This window comes from Motacilla alba, chromosome Z (assembly GCF_015832195.1).
Source record: "Motacilla alba alba isolate MOTALB_02 chromosome Z, Motacilla_alba_V1.0_pri, whole genome shotgun sequence".
NCBI classification, from domain to species: domain Eukaryota; kingdom Metazoa; phylum Chordata; class Aves; order Passeriformes; family Motacillidae; genus Motacilla; species Motacilla alba.
In genome coordinates, this window is record NC_052046.1 from 6,807,883 (window position 1) to 6,826,079 (window position 18,197).

The 18,197-nt window shown below is 40.4% G+C and overlaps 1 protein-coding gene and 1 long non-coding RNA gene across 22 annotated transcripts in view; one reads left to right on the forward strand and one right to left on the reverse strand.

The window, feature by feature from the left end:
• Positions 1-18,197, forward strand: part of CELF4 (CUGBP Elav-like family member 4) — a 710,045-nt gene that overhangs the window by 184,597 nt on the left and 507,251 nt on the right. The window lies entirely within an intron of this gene.
• The window catches only part of LOC119696209, a 125,283-nt gene that overhangs the window by 54,386 nt on the left and 52,700 nt on the right, over positions 1-18,197 (reverse strand). For all 3 annotated transcript variants that reach the window (XR_005255541.1, XR_005255542.1, XR_005255540.1), the window contains one exon: positions 1-18,197. This exon is cut by the window's left edge and continues 54,386 nt beyond it; it is cut by the window's right edge. This is a non-coding gene — a long non-coding RNA (uncharacterized LOC119696209).

Sequence of the window (18,197 nt, forward strand, 5' to 3'; positions counted from 1 at the left end):
CCAGTTAAGTAACACATATGGAGAAAAAGTCTGTCGAGCTTTCAAAGCCTGTCAAATACAGGCCATAATGTACAGCACTAGGACACTTCCACATGCATAGTCTGTGCCTTTCAGGGGTTCCCCACGTGTCCTTTGATGATTAAGTGACAATTTGTGATTTGATATTGCCTAGCAAATTTATTTTCTCTCCCTCTACCAGATTTCTCAACCCACCCCATTCTGTTCTGTCCCAGCATTTCAATGCCTAAATTATTAGGAAACTAGAGCAGAGACCATTTATTTGGGATGTCCATTCAGTAGTTTTCCCAAGTACTTAATCTCAGATTGGTGACTGTAAAGTTACAGTAATTTGTAATTGCAATTACTGAGTGATGACAGTTAAATGGTATGTAATAAGAGCCTTTTAGCTACATACTGAGTTTTATCCTAGTTTATCACTGACATTTCATTCAGAGAAAAATTGCACAAAGTTTTAGTTTTGTAGATACAGTCATCTAAACAGAAATGTTTGCAGAGAAGTGCTGCTCAGTTGGTTCTGTCACACTGTCCTTGGCAAAATACATGTTTAATTATAAAATACTCTTTTAATTTATTTGATTGTTCAAAGATCTATGGCTTTGATTTTTTTTTTTTAAACATGGAATTGCTATTTACTTGGATCTCAGAAAATTTATCTAGCTTTTTTGCTAAATTAAATATCCTTGTTTGAATATGTATCTTTAAAAATGAAACTGGTGAAATTGGCATGGAAGAACTATTTGACTAGTGTGTTCTCAAATCCATTTGAATAGCCAAATTCCTTCTTCTGCAACAGTGTGCAAAACCTTTAGCTAATCCCTGGGTGAGAGAACTCACAAACAACTAGGTGGAAAGGACCCCTTGCCACATATCCCTGGAAACCATTCCTCTCCCCTTCTCCAGGGGAGCTAGCAGAGCTTGGCAAGAAGATGAGCTTGGGGAAAAGTTTCTGAAGTTCAAGTGGGATATATGATAAATTACTGGCCAGCATAATATTTGTTGTACTGTGATTGTGATTAGTCCAGACATAACCCTGTTGTTTTGGTTTTTTTCGTGGGGTTATTTCTTTGAGATTAAGCAAAGCATAATTGTGTGATGGAGTTGAAGTTTATAAGGAAAAAGGTTAGAACATTAATTAAACTTTTCTGTATTTATCTCAGTCTTCTTGCAAGACAATTTCTTTTAAAGCCAAACCCAGATTCTTGAATGAAAAATGACCCATCTCCTTAGCTCTTCTATCCACCACTTTTCATGAAAATTGACCTCTCCATTAGATCAACTAATCAGTGGAGCATAACCGAGATTTAATGGCCATCAAAGAGAAAACCAATTTAGTTTCAGCTGCTTTGACCAGAGTGCATCTGCAGGACTTTGGGCAGACTGATCAGTAGGGGATTTTTTTCTGATTGTTGTGCCAAGTCTTTGCTAAATTTCAAGTAATGATCTCTCACAACTGTCCCTATACTTTGTGTTAGTGCTAAAAATAAGTTACTGGATGTTTCTCAGGAGGCATTGTCAAAGCCTGGACTTACATGTTTGCATGAGAACTATCATGTCGCACTCCTGTGGCATGGATAAGGGATCCAGCCTCTCTTCAAACTGCAGGAAGTCCTGCATTTCTTCTCAAGAGCCAGAGAGGCATCACCAACAGTAACCACAGAATTTTCACCGAGTATTTTCTTCTGGACAGAAACGCTATTTTCATCAAAGAGTAAGTTCTAGAGTTAAATAAGGTGTTTCACATGCAGCAATTATTTTATTTATCTATTTATTTATTTTCTAGCTAGCTCCATGTTGTGGTTCTTCCCTATGAAACTGACCTTTGCTGGAAACTGGATCCAGTCTCGATTCAGTGTGAGATGTGCAGGAATATGTTAGGGGGTGTTGGTTGCTTGCTTGGTTGGTTGGTTGGTCAGTCGATTGGTTGGTTTCTTTTTTTGGTAGAGAGGAATTAACACTTAGATGTGGACCCAAGAAGAAGGTTTGGGAACCTCAGGACTAGTATGATATGGGTGGATCCAGCTGATTAGGATTGCACTTTCCCATGGGTTTTTGTGCAGAATTCCTCATGAGTAATCTGAAATAACCTAATCTGCATCTGCAAGCCAGTGTAAGGTTTTAGTGCAAATTATTTCCTAATTCATATTAGCCTCAGTTCATAAGAGTTCCTAGTTGGTTTTCTTTCTCTTTTTTTCCTTCTACTGTAACACCTCTTTCAATTTCCTGAAGTATTCTGCAACTTCATTGGCTTTGAGAGTGGGTGCAGGTTAAAAAATAAAATGAAAGGTTTTTACAACTCATTTTACACCTAGAGTAAACATGTTTCCCGTTCTTGTTCTGGGGATATTTTTGTATCTCCAGACTCTGATCCAGAGGAGCTCATTACTACACAAGTATAGTCAATGAGAATAATTTTTGTAGGCTTTAAATACAGAAAAGAAGAGAAAAATGCATGTAGAAACTAGTAAATTAAAAAAAAAAAGAAAGAAAAAGCAAACATTTTAAGACAGAGTAATGCAAAGCTTTCAAAAGCATGAATTAAACCAACCTTTCACTGATTAGGCATTAGGATGAAAGTTTCCATGGGAACATATTATCTCATCAGTCTCTACTTCAGTGTTCCTTGTGTCCTCGATTGAAACAGCTGGAACTAGCTAAATTATGTCATTTTGTTTGTTCTCAATTGTATGAAACCTTTTTCTTTCTGTGTTTCAACTGCAACACCAAAAAGTCAGTGTCTCTTTTTTTCCCTCCTTCTTCTTTCTTGGCCAATGAATCCTTAATTATTTATACAAGTGGAATATCTCCAGGAAAAGGGAGGGAGACAAAAAGAGAGGGAGTAAAATGAAAAGAAATTGTTTTAGCTTTGCTGGTGTGGAGTTGATCCCAGTCTTGAAATAAAAATCAGCCTTTTTGGACTTGATTATTTACCAGTTAGGGAAAAAAAATTTTAAAAGAGAGAAAAATCATGAACCTCTGATCAATAATTCAGGCTCCTCCATCTGTGAAAATGTTGGATTTGGCCTAATTTTTCTTATAAACAAAGACCATCATCTGCTCCAGAAAATAAAATCTGCAAAATTCAGGTTCTGAAGGGGCACTTTTTCCCTGCCAATATCTGATATATTTTTTTCCCACACACATGCAATTAAAAACCCAAACCAGGAAATTATGACAGAAAATCAGGCAAGCTATCTTTCATCCCGGTTCTGGTAAAATGTCAGTTGCTTAGGGCTATGCTGTTGAAACACGGGTCAACAACAAAGGAGTTGTTAGCTTTGCCAGGTTCTGCTATTCAGTGCCTAAATCCCTTTGGCAGATATGTTCGATACCTCATGCTGCTCTGGGAAGAAGATTCCATATCAAGTGCTGAGATGGAGCTTGAAGGACAAGAAGTAACTTTATCCTGTGTCTTGCATTGCACACAACAGATATCTCCTTCAAATTTAAAACGGGTTTAGTAAACAGCTTCAGTAATTCTGCCCCTCCCAGGATTTAATTTCTTTATAACTGTAGGGAGATGTCTGGGTGCAAATACGTTATTATTTGCAGATCATCTGCAATTTATGCATTCATAGAGACCCGCTGCAGCACTGAGTGGTTTCTGAGAACTCAACATTCAGAGGTTTCAGGTAGTAAAGATCTGAGGATTAGGACAATCTGAGTTTCAGGGATCTCAGCATGGGTCATTCTGTAACCAAGGAACTGGTGATCTTCTGTCTTCTACATCAAAAGTAAGTGTTGGAGTGCCATTGCATGCAGCTTATTTTTCCAGGTTTTGAGAGAGCTAAATGCACAAGGGTGGGCAAATGTCAGGGGAAAGACCTGTGGGAAGCTGAGTTGGGAAGGGAAGAAAGGTAAGCCAGTCTGCAGACTTTGATATGAAGTCTAGAAAATCGTGTTCAGAACTAAGTCTACAGACTTCAGAAGGAGAAGAAATTTGCAAGGAAGGGAGCCTGAATCCACATCTTAGAAAAATTCAGCCAGAAAAAGTGGCTGAGGGAACTCTGAGAGGCCTCAAGTAGAAAATGCAATATGATGCCGGTAAACACACCAGCCCCATGGCAAATCCTTCTTTGCATTTGGCTTCTTCCTTTGATTTAACAGAGGTCCAGGGAAAAAAATACAGCCACAAAACTACACCAAACCAAATTTGATCACAGCTTGTTTGGCAATTATTGTATTCATGTATGCGTGAAATTTCTGCTGGGAACTTCTCGGGGAGGGTGTGTGGCTAAATTATCATCATTTCTCTCCTAAAACTCTAAAAATGTTAATGAGGGTTGGTGCAAAAACTTGTAACTTTAAAATTAGATTCATCCAGTAGAAATGACCTGAAAGTGAGTTCCCTGTGACAAGCAAACCAGAAATCTCGTGAGAGCAGAATGGCAGTTTTCCCTCAAGAGCGAGGGTGGTGAACTCAGCTTTGCAACATCAGAATCAAACCCAGCTATCTGGCTCTGTCAGACAGGTGGGATATTTATCCACCTGCCACAGATACACGTTTCTACTCAAGAGTAAATATAAGTGACATAGAGGAAGAATCTATCATAAAGCATTTAGGGAAGAGGAAAAAAAAAGAAACAAATACAAACCAACAAGCTTTAGTGTTTCTCTTCTACAGTCAAATAAAAAAGAAGATAAAATATAAAAGCCACATTGTGAAATGAAATTTAAATAGATGTGGACACTTGGACTACATCCAGCTTGCTGGACAGTGCTCACAAGGCTGTGCTGAGCTGACATTACTTTAGAGAGGAGAAAACAATACATGTGACCATTTCTGAAATGCTTTTGATGCCTTTATGAAGTGGCATTTGCAGTACAGGGTGGACAGAAACAATCATATCCAAAGGCCTGGCAATGTTTCCATGGTTGCTGAAGTCAGATGGAGTAAAGTGGCTGTGGCTGAGCACCAGGGTGCCTGAAGACGTGTGCCTGTCCCCAGACACCCCAGGGAGCAGTGGCTGGGCTGGGGAGGACAGAGAAGCCCAGAAGTGGAGCTAGGAAAGGATAAGCAGGATTATTTCCTGCAGCTTTCCACAGCTCTCCCTAGGCATCAGTTTAGCCTCTGCTCCCCTCCTGCTCCGTGGAGTTGCTGTACCATGAGAGAGAAAGTGTTTGTATCATGTGGGTTAGAGCAACAAACCTGATCGAATTCCCCAAAGGGAGCTGCACTTTCTGAGGCTTTCAACAATCTGTTGGGAAGGTATTTTTTCCCTTTGTCTTTCCTTTAGGTGTCCCTCACAATCTGAGCATTTTAAAGAGCATTGCACAGACTGAAAAGAGGAGAAGCTTTTCTGAGGGTGCCCCTTCTACCAGAGCAGAGCAGACACTGCACTTGTTTCTTTGGCGGGGTGAGAGGAATGGATGAAGTCCTGCCTTTCTCCTTCCCTTGCCAAGCCAGACCTGGTCATGCAGGGAAGAAAGAAAATGAAACTCGCTTTTGGGATCAGGGGAGGAAGATGGGAATAACTCCTCTTCACTGTTATTTCCAGCCTGAGATTAGATAATTTCTGAGCAATGACGCTCCATTAGGCTCTGGAGAATCGGCCGTCCAGCCCTACGCTGCCAGAAAATCAGTCCTTTTACAATGATCAACCCACTTTTAATTCATCAGTAGCCAAATTCTGGGGAACAGCTTTGTGTACATGTCTATATGTGTGTGAGATAGTTATGAAAGACCTGTCTTTGACCTCCTCACTTTCAGCAGAAGGTTATTGTCTTAAATAGCACATCCAGCTCACAATTCCCTTTGATCCTCTGAAACTTCAGCTCAGCCACCTGATATAATTTTCATCCCTCTCTCCAACTCCTTGCAATCCCTCCTCCCCATCCACCTCCCCCCCCAAACATTCAAAGACATTATAGCAGGAACTAATTTCGTCTGGACTATTATTAGATCATGAGATCAGGGCAACATAGAGGTCGTAAAATGTTTCATTCTCTCAGAATGGCCATCGTGCCCCTATCAGGTACCATAACGTTAGGTTTGCTTATTGTGCAGATTGCTTGAGTTGCAAATTGCACATTATCCAGCTTAAACACCTGGCATTTACATTCATTATAACCCTGACACCCCCCCTTTATGGCCTCCCGTGAGGGTCTTCCAATTGGTCAGAAGCGCAAATGAATGTTTTATGATTATGATGAATAATGTGAGGGGCTGTGGAGGGGAAAAAAAGGAAAAAAGAAGAGAAAGAAAAAACAAGAATGAGATGTAGGCAGAGGAAGGGCCTTATAAAGCACTTTGGCAATGCATAGCTTTTTGTTAGAGGTGTATAGTGATCTCTGCAGCTGAAAGAGGACTCGATGTAGCTGGATAAAGTTGAAGCATAAATAAAGTAGTTTTCATGAAGGTATAAAGATGTGTCTTTGTTGAAAGAAGATTTAGGATTTTGGCATCCTGACATTAAACAAAGAGTTGGAGGGAGGGAGTTATCTTCCTGGTGGTGTTTTTTGTTTCTGAGTGATTTCAGGCCAGTGCCTGCATATATTTCCATGCCTCAGTTTCCCTTTAAACACTCATCAGGAGTGGATTTAGCAGCCATTTCTCCTCCGCTGCTTCCCACCTGTCTCAGGGTCTTTGCACTGAAACAATCCCTTCCTCAGTCCTTCCAGACTTTATGCTTTCCCTAGGAAGGGGCACTTGGAGACTTGATGCTAACTGGAGTCACATCTAGATGCGGTTTTGAGGTGTGCGACTGTAACATCCAAATCAAGAGCTATTCTTTCAGTGTTTTCCTGCCCCATTTGCTGGCATGAGGAAGGGTCATAGCTTTGAATTAGGAAGCTGCAAACTAAATGTATGAAGCCATTTACTGCACTACTTCTTGGGTATTTGGCTTTTTATTGGCTCCTTCGTTTCTGCTGTCAGAGGCTGCTGGGCCAGCTCTATCTCAAGAAGTCACACTGCATTTTGAACCTGCATGTTATATTTTCTATTTTATTTCTCAGGCAAGATGTAGTTCCACTACCCTCATGCTGTTATGCCTCAAGATTGTTTTTCAAGGGGCAACACAAGGTGGACAGAGTTTATCTCTTGCCTCTGAGGCCATCTTCAAATTTGAGGAGTTTTGACTATAGTTTGTTTTTGTTTTTGTTTTGTTTTTCCAGGAAAGCTGTAGCTATTTTGCAATTGACTTCAGTGGAGCCAGAACTTCAGGGCTTATTTCCTAGACTGGTCACACAGAAAAGTTGGAAAAAACAGTCTCTCTCTTGTGGGACTTTCATAGCCTAACAAGAGCCTGGAAATTGCCTCTGGCTTTGCTAGTGCCATGTCTTCCCTCAGGAGGCACACAGAGATCATTGCAGGATGCTCCAAGCAAGGAGGAAGGGGAAAAAAAAAAAAAAAAACACCAGGAAAAAAACCCAAAACAAAACAAAAAGTCTAAATAAGACTCCATGTCTCCAGAGATTGTTTCTGTGGCTTAAATGATTTTAATTAATAAATAAATAAATGGGATTGAAAGTTGCCTGGGAGAGAGACTGAGGTTCTGAGATATTTTTAACCCCTCACTCCTCCCCCCGATGTTGTTTTGCTTGATGTCTGAGTGGGATCTGCTGGTTGCTGGGTGCTGTTGTGTGCATCTCAGTCTGGGCTAATGAGACTTTCATGTGATGGAAAGCTCAGAGCAAGGGCAAAGATAGATTTGACTATTGTGTTCAGGGCTTGTGTTCATTGTAGGGTACCAGCTGGGCAAGGGAGGCTGATTTTAAAGGCTGGTTTTGTTACAGCCTCACCATTTAGAAACAATCAAGCAGCATACTGATAATGAGAGGTTTTAAATGCAGTCTTGGGCTCTGCACAAAACTGAACTGGTCGAATAGCAAATTGCTCTGCGTTGCTTTCTCTCACATTGTCTGTGATAGTTCAGTTATTCATGATATGCACTGAGCTCAAGGAAGCCACATGTCCGGCCTAAATTCATACAGAAAAAGCAAGTCAGTCTTATAAGACTCAAGAAGAAAATAAAAGAATATTTACCAAAAACTACCATGACATTTAGAATGGGTAGAAAAGACACTGCTGGAAAGCCCTGATCTTTTTGTGGAACATTACAGAGAGCAAGGCTTAGGCCAGTGGGAGAGAAGTGGGCTGTTGTCCCTTACAAAGGGCATGTTCCTGTCAGTAGTTTTGTAGTCCGTGTGGCTCATAACCTAAGATCTCTCTGACTAAAACATAAATCTTGCTTGGTAGCAGTGGAGGATTCATGTCCTGAACAGAAGTGGGCTCAAGCCCAGAAGGTGGTTGAATCAGCAAGGAAGCCCAGTGCTCTTATACAGTTGTCATCATATTGCAACTTTCAAATCGACACATTCTTTATTTTTTTTTTCAAAATAGACCTCTAATTGAATTATCAGCCATTGATGAAAACAGTCTTTGCCCTCTACAGGCTTAATGAGACCAATTCCACAGTACTCTTGACATATCAGTTTCTTATGGCAAAGTCCTACAACACTCAATAGGAGTGAAATCATCAGGATTTTATAGAAACAACTCTGAGAGTGCATATAATCCATTTGATAATGTTTTGATCTCACGGATAGATAGCTCTGGATATTTCAATACATCCTAGAGATTTTTCCAGGATCATATTCAGTTCAATCCTATAGATGTGTGGACACCCAGGTTTCCTCTCTCCTATATCTGTAGACAGCATAGATATCTGTTATCCCCAAAAAATCTATGTAAGTGAAACAAATTAATCCAAGGGAGGAGGGTGCCTTGCGTGTCATCAGTTACTTTAAAATTATACTCGTGTAATTTAATCTTGCTAGAACTCCTTGACTGAACACACCATCCATTTCTACCTCCATTTTTGGTGTTACAGGACAAGTGCTAAAGTCCACTTGAGGGGTAAGTACAGAATAAACCAAATTTCTTCCCAATTTTTTCTGACTTATGCCTGGAAGCACGACGGTGATTTTCCTAGCATTTCTTATCCGAGACAGTGCTACTGTGGATGTTCTCATTACGCATATAAATGTCGAATCCTATTTGGAATTATGGTGAGGTCTTGGATTTCGTGGAACCTTGTGGCAATTTGTTGCACAGGGTAATTATGCAGTATAGTTAAAAAATAAATAAAAATCGTTTGTCGGCTTCAGATTCATTCCCCCTTTCAGCTTACTGAGACTCTCCCTCAAACTGGTAATATATGCATATATATTTTATGCAGGGTTTTTCACAGAAAGACTGCTGATCATGATAATGGTTTTTTGGAAGAATGAGGATTGCTCTTTCTGATCTCACTAATTTCTTACCAGGCACCTATATATCCATATTTTGGGAATATGTGTTTGCCTCAATATCACTGCCACATAAAAAAGAAGAAAAAGTAGATTTAGTTACATGTTCACTTTAGGCAACGTGATCCTGGAGTGGCAAGTGATTAAATAAAAAAAAAAAAAATTTGAAAGAATATGAAAAATATGCAAAAAGGTCGATGCTGCTGGGCAGTATCTGAGAACATGATGGATCTTCCATCAGTAGGGGATGTTCACATGAAAATTGGATTGTGTTTTAAGATGAGGCATATAACAGACAAGATAGAGAGACATGATGCAGACACTAAAGTGTAAAATGCTATGAGAGTGCTTGTGTTTTTTATAAAATGTCAGACTAAAAACTACAACATCTCCTTGTACTCCTAGTGTCTTAATTTAGAAGAAATAATTATGCTTATTATTTTTAATTTATGTAACCCTAATTCCAAGTAGTTATTGAGCCATTTTTTCCCCAGTTGTTATTGGCTTGCAAATTTTTTGGTTGGTTAGAGTTTTTTGGTCATAGAAAATTTTTTTAAATTAAAGTGTTGCAGAAGATGTTGTTCAGAATGTCTTCCCCTTGAACTGAGTAGGATGTTATCAGATTTTAAGTTTTCTATAGGAAGTGAGTCAATAAACCCTGATGCTACAAAAAAGAAAGTAAGATCTTTTCAGGGGGAGTTTTCACTATTCTTATAGGACTTGAGAAACTGGGTGTGAGTCTCTTTTGAATGTTATGATGTGGCTCAAAATATTTAGGCATGGCTGATAATTTCCTGTTAAATTCTAACAGGTTGAGAAATGCGACAAAGATGGAGCCTGTGGAAGGAAGTGGAGTTCTTTTTGCCCTTAGTGATTTATGCTAGCTGACGTCTTCAATTATAATTCAAATTTGCAATTTCCTCTTAATTGTTTTATAGAATCATTATCTTCAGACTACCTTTTTAATGTCTACATGTAGGGCAGTTCTCTGACTCCAGTCCTCTCTTTCAAGTTTGCCCTTTCTCAGCTGCACTCTTCCCTCACTTTATCTGATTCCTGCCTTGGTATCTGCAAGGGGCTGGTGTCGTGTGAAGCTACAGGAACAGTACTAAGTTGCCACTCATAAAACGATTTTCAAACATGAGAAACATAGCATTCAATTTTCCTGTCCAGAGATGCATCCTTAAGTTGGCATTGATAAATCAGCTCTTTATTTGGTGTCACAGAAGCCAAGTCCAGGAAGATTTCCTGATGCTTCTGGAACTCTCCCTCTCCATCTGTGTGGTGGATAGACCTCTCCATGTGATGAACTATGAAAGGGCTGTGCCACAGATGTTGGGGACTGGCACAGAGCTGGTGATGGAAACCAGCTCGAGCTGGTGAAGCTGGGACACGTTACACCAGTTGAGGGTCATCAGGGAATGGAGCACCTTTTTGGGGCTTGCATTTTGGACACATTCCACTTTTCTCCCAGAATTTCTTGGCATCCCCTTGTTTCCTCCACCTTTCCAAAAAAAAAAAAAAAAAAAGGAAACAAAAAAGCAAAATGGTCTGCCTCACCCTGTCCTCCTCCTCCTCCTCCTTGCCCAACTAGATCACGCTGTGAGTCTGCAGAAGTTTAGCAATAATTAGTGCCAACCTCTAGCTGCTCACTGCTTGCTGGGAATCCGGGTTGTCAGCTCCGCCTGTCACAGGGCTGTGAGGAAATGAAGCATTGGGAGGCACAGAGATGTGGGAAGGAGGAGGAGAGATGTCCCCGCGCTACAAAGCACATTGCTATTAAAGTGTCAGTTTTTTGGTTTACTGTTGCAGTTTGTGTGAAGAGTTTATGGATCAGCAGATAACAGTAATTATCACAGAGACTTTTCTGCTAAAGTCTAATCTAACCTTTTATAGTTTGTACCACAGGGCATCTTTCTCCTCACTCCTCCCCCCACACCCTTATTTTTTAAGAGCTTATTGGGTGATTTTATTATTTTATTTTTATTTTTTATGGCCTTTAAATCATCAAAGTTGACATCAGACACCTTCACACACACACACAAAAAAAGGATGCATAGATTAATTGAATGAGGGGGAGGATGGTAGGGTTTTATTAATAATACCAATCTAAAGAGTTTATTGTAGCAAAACCCAGGAACAGATTAACTGCATTAAAAGAAAAGGGAGGGGAGAGTAGGGGAGAGTAAAAAACTCAGAAATGTTAGTCAAGGTGAGATGCTGTCCTCAAATTTAAAGCACTTGAAAATTTATTGAACACCATTTAAGCCTTGCAAATACTGGTCCCAGTCTGGAATCATTCTGTCAAAGGCAATGCCTATATTTTCAGTTGGGGAACAGAATAGGAATCTCCCAAAAGTGAGAGAGTGAAGAAAAATTAAAGAAAAGGTAAAAATCATCACCAGCATTGCTAAAAAGCATAGAAAAAGGCAACTTTCTAATCATCTGTTGTTTTTTTTTTAAAAAAAAGGAAGTCTTTGGGATAGTGTTGTAAACCTTGCTGGGATGTCTTGTGCTTTTCTTTTACTGAAACACAATTTTTTCAATGAAAAGATTAGAAATGCATATAAAACATGGTGTGTCATTTTATAAATGGACCAAATTTTTCATTATTTTTATTTCTGCCTCCACAGTCTTTGCTGTGCAAGCATAACAAAGAGACCCTGATGGAGTTAAGCTCTCAATTTATATTACTTTCCCCCCTCTCTCTCACCATTCCCACTTCTCCAGAAGAACACAAAAGGAAAAAAGTAGTTGTAGAAGTTAATAATGCAAGTGAGTAGGGGTGGATTTTCCTTTCCCTGCCCTTTGTGTTTTCCTTTGAAACACTTCAGAACTGTCAACACAGGGGTTTATTTCATTTGTTCACTATTTCATAATGTGGTAGAAATCATCCCAAAAAGGGGTATTCAGCTCTGTTTGCTTGAGTACATGTTTTTGAAAAGCTACCAATTCACAATTGTAATGCGGTGGTTTGGAGACAACACGCCACTTATCAGAGCCCAAGTACAGTAAAGATGTTCAGACATCTAGGAGGAGCTGAGAACTGCCCTAAATAGCTTTCATGTTCAACAGGGAAGACCGGAAATACTTCATTTTCACATGGAAGGTCGATGTACAATGGGCAAGACATGAGGTCAAGTTGATGATTGGAGCATGAATGAGACTGACCATCTTAAAAACAGTCATGCCAAAGATGGTCAGTGAACAGCATGATCCACAGCTGTCTGAAACTCTTTAGATGTCAGAGAAAATCACAGCCTAGATCTGCCATTTTTTTGGGACCCTGGAGTCTCTGGTCTCTTGGCAAGCCACCACACTTGGTTTAGTTTGTCATCACATTTCTAAACAGGATGATAATAAGGGCGAATGGTGTTGGATTGGAGCAATATCTTTTATATCTCTTGCATGCAAGATGTTAAGCTCTTCCATGCATATGTAAATTTTTTCTTCTTAGAGCTTGGGGCATCTATTTGCTATTTTAGTGGGGGAAAAGAGAAATAACTCAAAATGGAATGCACAATCATTGACCCCTCGTAAGAAGCAATAGTTAATGAATTACCCAGAGGGAACTGAGTAGAAAAATGCTGAAACACCCTTGAGGTTAAATTGTTTTGTTTTTTGAGGTTAAATTAAGCTTGAGATTTGGGAGATCTAGTCCTTCTTAATCACAGTCCTTCATTTACCTTTGTGCTTTGTTTCTATTAGGGGATATTTCAGAACAGATATATCTGGATTTTAATACTCTAAAGAGCAAGGGTTCCCTGGACAGTGAAAGTCCATGCAGAAACTCAGGGAGCTTCTCTGTTCTGTGTTTTTCTTTGTCACCATGCTGGACAGGTAGGATTATAGGTCTCCAAAATTGTTCTGTTGAGGTATAAAGTACCAACTCAAGAGTAATTTCCTGCAGGGACATCAAGGAAGAGTAATGAAAAGGGAATACTGAGGCAAGCTGTAATCTCTGGAAGACCATGTGGGGAAAAAAAAAACAACCCTATTTTAATTTATTTATTTATTCTTAAAGAAATATAATGGCACTGGGCAGCAGCCACTTTTCACGGCATAAAACATGCCAGGGGGATAAGGATGGTATTTTTTCTCCTGCTTGAGGAGTAGTGTGGGTAGGTACAGCCTTGGTGCAGAAATCCATCACAGGTGCAAAAAACTTGCCATGTCCTGCTCAACATCTAAATGATGGGAAAAGTCCTCAGTCTACAGATCTTCCCCTGGTGCTCAGCACAAGCATGAACTCACCTTGGTGGAATATTAGGTGCCTAAGTGTAGTATATTCCTGGATGCCAGGCATTTCACTTCTTCATTTTTTTCCACCTATTGTTCAAAAAGGTCTGGTTCATCAAAATTAAACAAACAAACAAACAAACCAAAACAGAAAAAAAAACCACAAAAAAGCCCAAACAAACAACATCAACAAAACAACAGCTAAAGAAAAACAAAACCAAAACATACAAAAAAATGTCCCAAATTTTCATGTCCTTCCCTAAAGCATGTGAGCCCAGTCTTTTTCATCCAAAAACGACAGAAGAATGGCAGGAACAGTGAACATGAAATGTAACAGTTCACTTAGCAGGAGAGCAGGCTCCTGGTGTTTGAGGTCTCTGAGAAGCCTCTGTCAAATGGCAGATGTGGCACTGGTGATCAGGCTTTGCTCTTGCTGGATTTAGCACAGTCAGAGTATTTGGACTGTTCTAGTCGACTGTGAAAACAAATTTTCCTTTTTTTGTTTTGTTCTAAATCTGAGGAGAGAGGAAAATAAAATGCCCATCTTCCAGATACACTGAAGGGCAGTTTTATTTATGTCATTATGGGAAATATTTTCATCCTGACAACCCTTCTCTGGATGCCTCAAATTTTGACATTGTTTTTATAATCTCGGTCCCCTTTCTTTGCCCCTTGGCAATATTGACTATTGTTTATCTAAGCCCTTCCTCAGTCACCTGAATATATGTTTCAAAGATTGAATTTCTTCCCCAGAAGTAACTTTATTCTATTTTCTCTAAAAACTGGGAGGAAATTGCTTTCAAGAGGGTATACGGCAGCTTGGATTGCAAAGGCTACCGGCATCTTCTTTCTCCAGCTCCACAATACGTAGCCAGAGATGCCATTATTGCTACTGGACTTTTCATTTCTGAAATTAACCATGTAACCAGAGGCAGTAGCTCATTTCATGGCTTTGCTGGGAAGCGAAGGAGCCAGGGACAGATATCCAGGCATTTTTACTTTGGCTGCAAATTGATTTTAGCTCTTGCTCTGGAGTTTGCAGCTGGCCTTTGGCATCTGGAAAAGCATTTGCTGAGGAGTATCCAGCACAAATTAAGGACTTTAAATTTTTTTTCTTTGGACATTCTCTTTGCAGGAGTGTGTTTTACTCTCAGAGAATGCAAAGGAAGGGGGAGAGGGTGACTTCTCAGACCTCTTGTTCCCTTCCTCCAAAGCCACTTGGAAGCCTTTCAGCTCTCTGCAGTAGCCTTTAGGGGCTACAGACTTCTGACATCCTTTTAGAACTGGAGACAACAGAGCTACTTAGAGATGATATCAGAGACATGGTATAAATGCTCTTGTTTATGGTTTAACACTCACAGGGCACCCAAAGGCCTCAGGTTTGATGATTGCAGATCTGTGGAGGTGTTTGAGTTTAAGCACTCTGGTTTTGAAAGTTTTGTCCTATGAGATTTGACAAAAGTGGTGCTGCCAGGTTGATGATGGGAGCAGACACGAAACCTTGGAGTCTGGCTCTCCAGATGCCTCCGTTAAACATCAGTCGCACTCTCTCTTTTCTGCTGTGGTACAATCGTTATGATTATGGCAGCCTACAGAGTTATGGAAAAGCGCAGGGGTTTTCTGCTAAGAGAAATTACATCCTGGGAAATTCAGTGGATTAAGCAGGTCTTTTTACCCCCAGTTTAGAGATCATGATATCTGCTCTCAACAAAGAAATCAAAATCCCAGGAAAACTGGGATTTTTTCCCCCAGGAAAACTGGTTTCTTTGAAAGTTGAGATGGGACAGTAGAAAAATGAGTGAAAAAACAAAACAAAACAAAACAAAACATTGGGGAAAAAAAAGACACCTGAGAATCTGAAAGCTTTGCCCCAGAAATATTTTTAAACTAAAAACTCCATGACCAGAAGTTCTATATCAGGTCTGTTTCCCACTGCTCTGAGGAATCTGTAATTTCAGCTGTTAAATGTAAAAAGCAGAGAGATGTCAGCCCTATAGTTTGCATCTTCCTTCTTATTGTCAACTCTCTTCTCTAGCCAGAGCAGGAAGCCATGCAGCATCTTTCTGGGCAGGATTATTATATTCTATAACAATCTATATAAGCACAGCAGTTCAGGAACCTCCCTCTGCAATGGCATTTAGGAGCTGGAAACCCCTTTAAATACCAGTGCCTCTAAGGACCATTCAGTCTGCAAACAGCAGACAAACTAGTTAACTCTTGGTTTTGTGTTCTCGGGCATCCCATTTAACACCCTCCTTCACACTCGCAGCTGCCAGAGCATTGAGAAATGGCCACCTTCACCCTGCTCCTTCTGCCACTGCTCACACCCCATCATCTCTCCTAAGCCTGGCATGAACTTAACCACAGTGTCCAAAAGCTCACAAGTCTCTCCAAGACTGTTCATTTTACTGACCCCAGGGCAAATTCATTCTGGTGTTGTTGCCTCATACAAGAGAGGATTCCAGGCTTCCCAAATGATACATCCCACAGGGTTTGTCTAACTCTGAGCTCAGCCTTCTCCCACCATCTCCACTAGACCCTCTGGAAATTTCCACTGAGAAACAGAGAATTCTTGCTGTTAATATTATTGGTGCCAAGAGTCTGGTTAACTCCTTCTGGCTGCAGGTCCCTACTACAGTTTGAACACTGGAAAAGAGTATAGAATCTGTGAGTGTCCTGGAAAAGAAAAGGCCTGTTACAAAAGCAGTAGTTGGTTAGATAAAAAAATTTTATTTGAATCCTTTTCCACCAGCCTAAAACTTGCTGGAGACATATTTTATTAAAGGGGGAAAAAAAATTATTGTTTGTGTCTTTCAAGTGTCTTTTTGTAACAATACTACACTGAGGGAAAGGGTTTTTCCATCACTCCACACCTCTTGATTAGTTTGGATTATCAATACATCCTGATTATCTACATGGAATTGCTTCAAGAATTATCAGAGGTGACATTAAATTGATTAATCTAGTAAAGCTTTTCTTGCAATTAGATTCATCCTATTTCCAATTACCTAAGCACTTGCCTGGTTTTTTATGTAGTGGAAGAGGAATCATGGAGATGTTCTTTTCTGCTGGGTGTACTTTTTCCCCCTTTGTAGAGGAGTTTATCTCAGAAATAGAAAATCACAATTCAGTGCTGTGTTTCCAACAGTGAGAGGTCACTGCTTCCAGACCTTTCAATGAGAGGGGCAGAGTTGAAAAAAATACCGGCTCCGAGTCAAAGTTGTAGAACACAGTCAAAGTTATCTTTTGACAAATCCGATTTCCCTATGGTCTTTTTGGTAATTTCCACTTGGAAAATGCACCAGTCTCCAGACTTTCTGGTACAATGTTTTGAAGATGGTCACTTCTGCTTCACACCAGAGAAGTTCTGTGTTTGACTTGCTGGTTTGTGATGCAGGAGGTTTTTGGCTGCTCCCAGGACAGTGATTCTATGTGAATCACCCTTTTCTGATTCTGCTGTGCCATCCATAAAACATGGGCAACAACATTCCCAAGGTTTCCATGCTTTAATCTGGTCCCTCTTGACAGTAAGTTCTTTGACTTCAGGGGAGCTGTACTGATTTAAACCAGCAGAAATTCTGCCTTGGAAAGTTTTTGACATGTTTTCCAGCTCTGTGGGTGAAGAACACACTAAGTTTGCCTGAAATGAAAGGTGAGGGTGACTAGTTGGCTGTGTAAGAGCAGAGTTCTTGTGAGATGCCCTTCTCAAAGGGGGGAGAGCAAGCTGTTTTGCCACAACCCCATGCTGTGTGTCTGGTGTACAAAACAGGACCTGAGAGAGTGAGATGCTTATCAGCTGCAGTGAGAGAAGAGGAAGAGCAGTGTAAGCAGTAGGAGGGAATCTTCACAACAGCTTTAAAGGAAACACATTTGAAATATAATGAAAGGTCTTATTGGCCTGTAAAAAAAAATAGAGAAAGGGAGAGGAAACAGCAACCAACCCTGCTGTTGTATTGTCTTGTTAACAGTGTGTCACCAAATTTAGCAGAAGGAAGCTTCTCCCACACATCTCCCCTCACACAACTGCAACTGTCACAACCTCCTGAGCTCTGAAGCACAGCTTTGATCCTGTGCAGCTCTGCCCCAGTTCTGCAGCACACAGAAAAGAGAAGAAAGGGGAATCACCTAGCAGATTTTCTGGGGGAATGAAGAACACCATTGCCAAGACAGGGTTAATTGCCATGACAACAGTACTTCCCCAGCATCTTTCCAGTCTCTGTCAGAAGGGCCCCCCTCCTCGTGTCCTCCTCCCCTCACTGCATGTGTTGTGTTAATCTAATTTGTTCAGCTCAGTGGCTAAACAAATAACTGCAAACCTGGTGCTCATTCAGATGCATGGCAAGAGGGGGCAGCTCTCCAAAATGATATTTACTTGGTTATCTGATGATACACAAGTTGTATAAGAAAGGACAAGGCCTGGGAAGGGAGCAGACGGAGAGCAAGGTGAGATAAAAGTGAAGGGGCTCCTTAAGTGCCGACTGATTTGTGGCTGTGTCCTGCTGCGGTTGGGCAGATTGTACAGAGCAAAGTTGGTCACTGGAGCATGATGTGGAAAGGCTGTAGAGGAAATCTGCTTCCAAGGATTTCCACTGAAGTCCCAGCAGCAACTGACAAAACTGATAGAGAAAAAGAGAAAGGTTTTCTGGAATCACTGGGTCCCAGAACAGTTCTTAGAACAAAATCTGTTC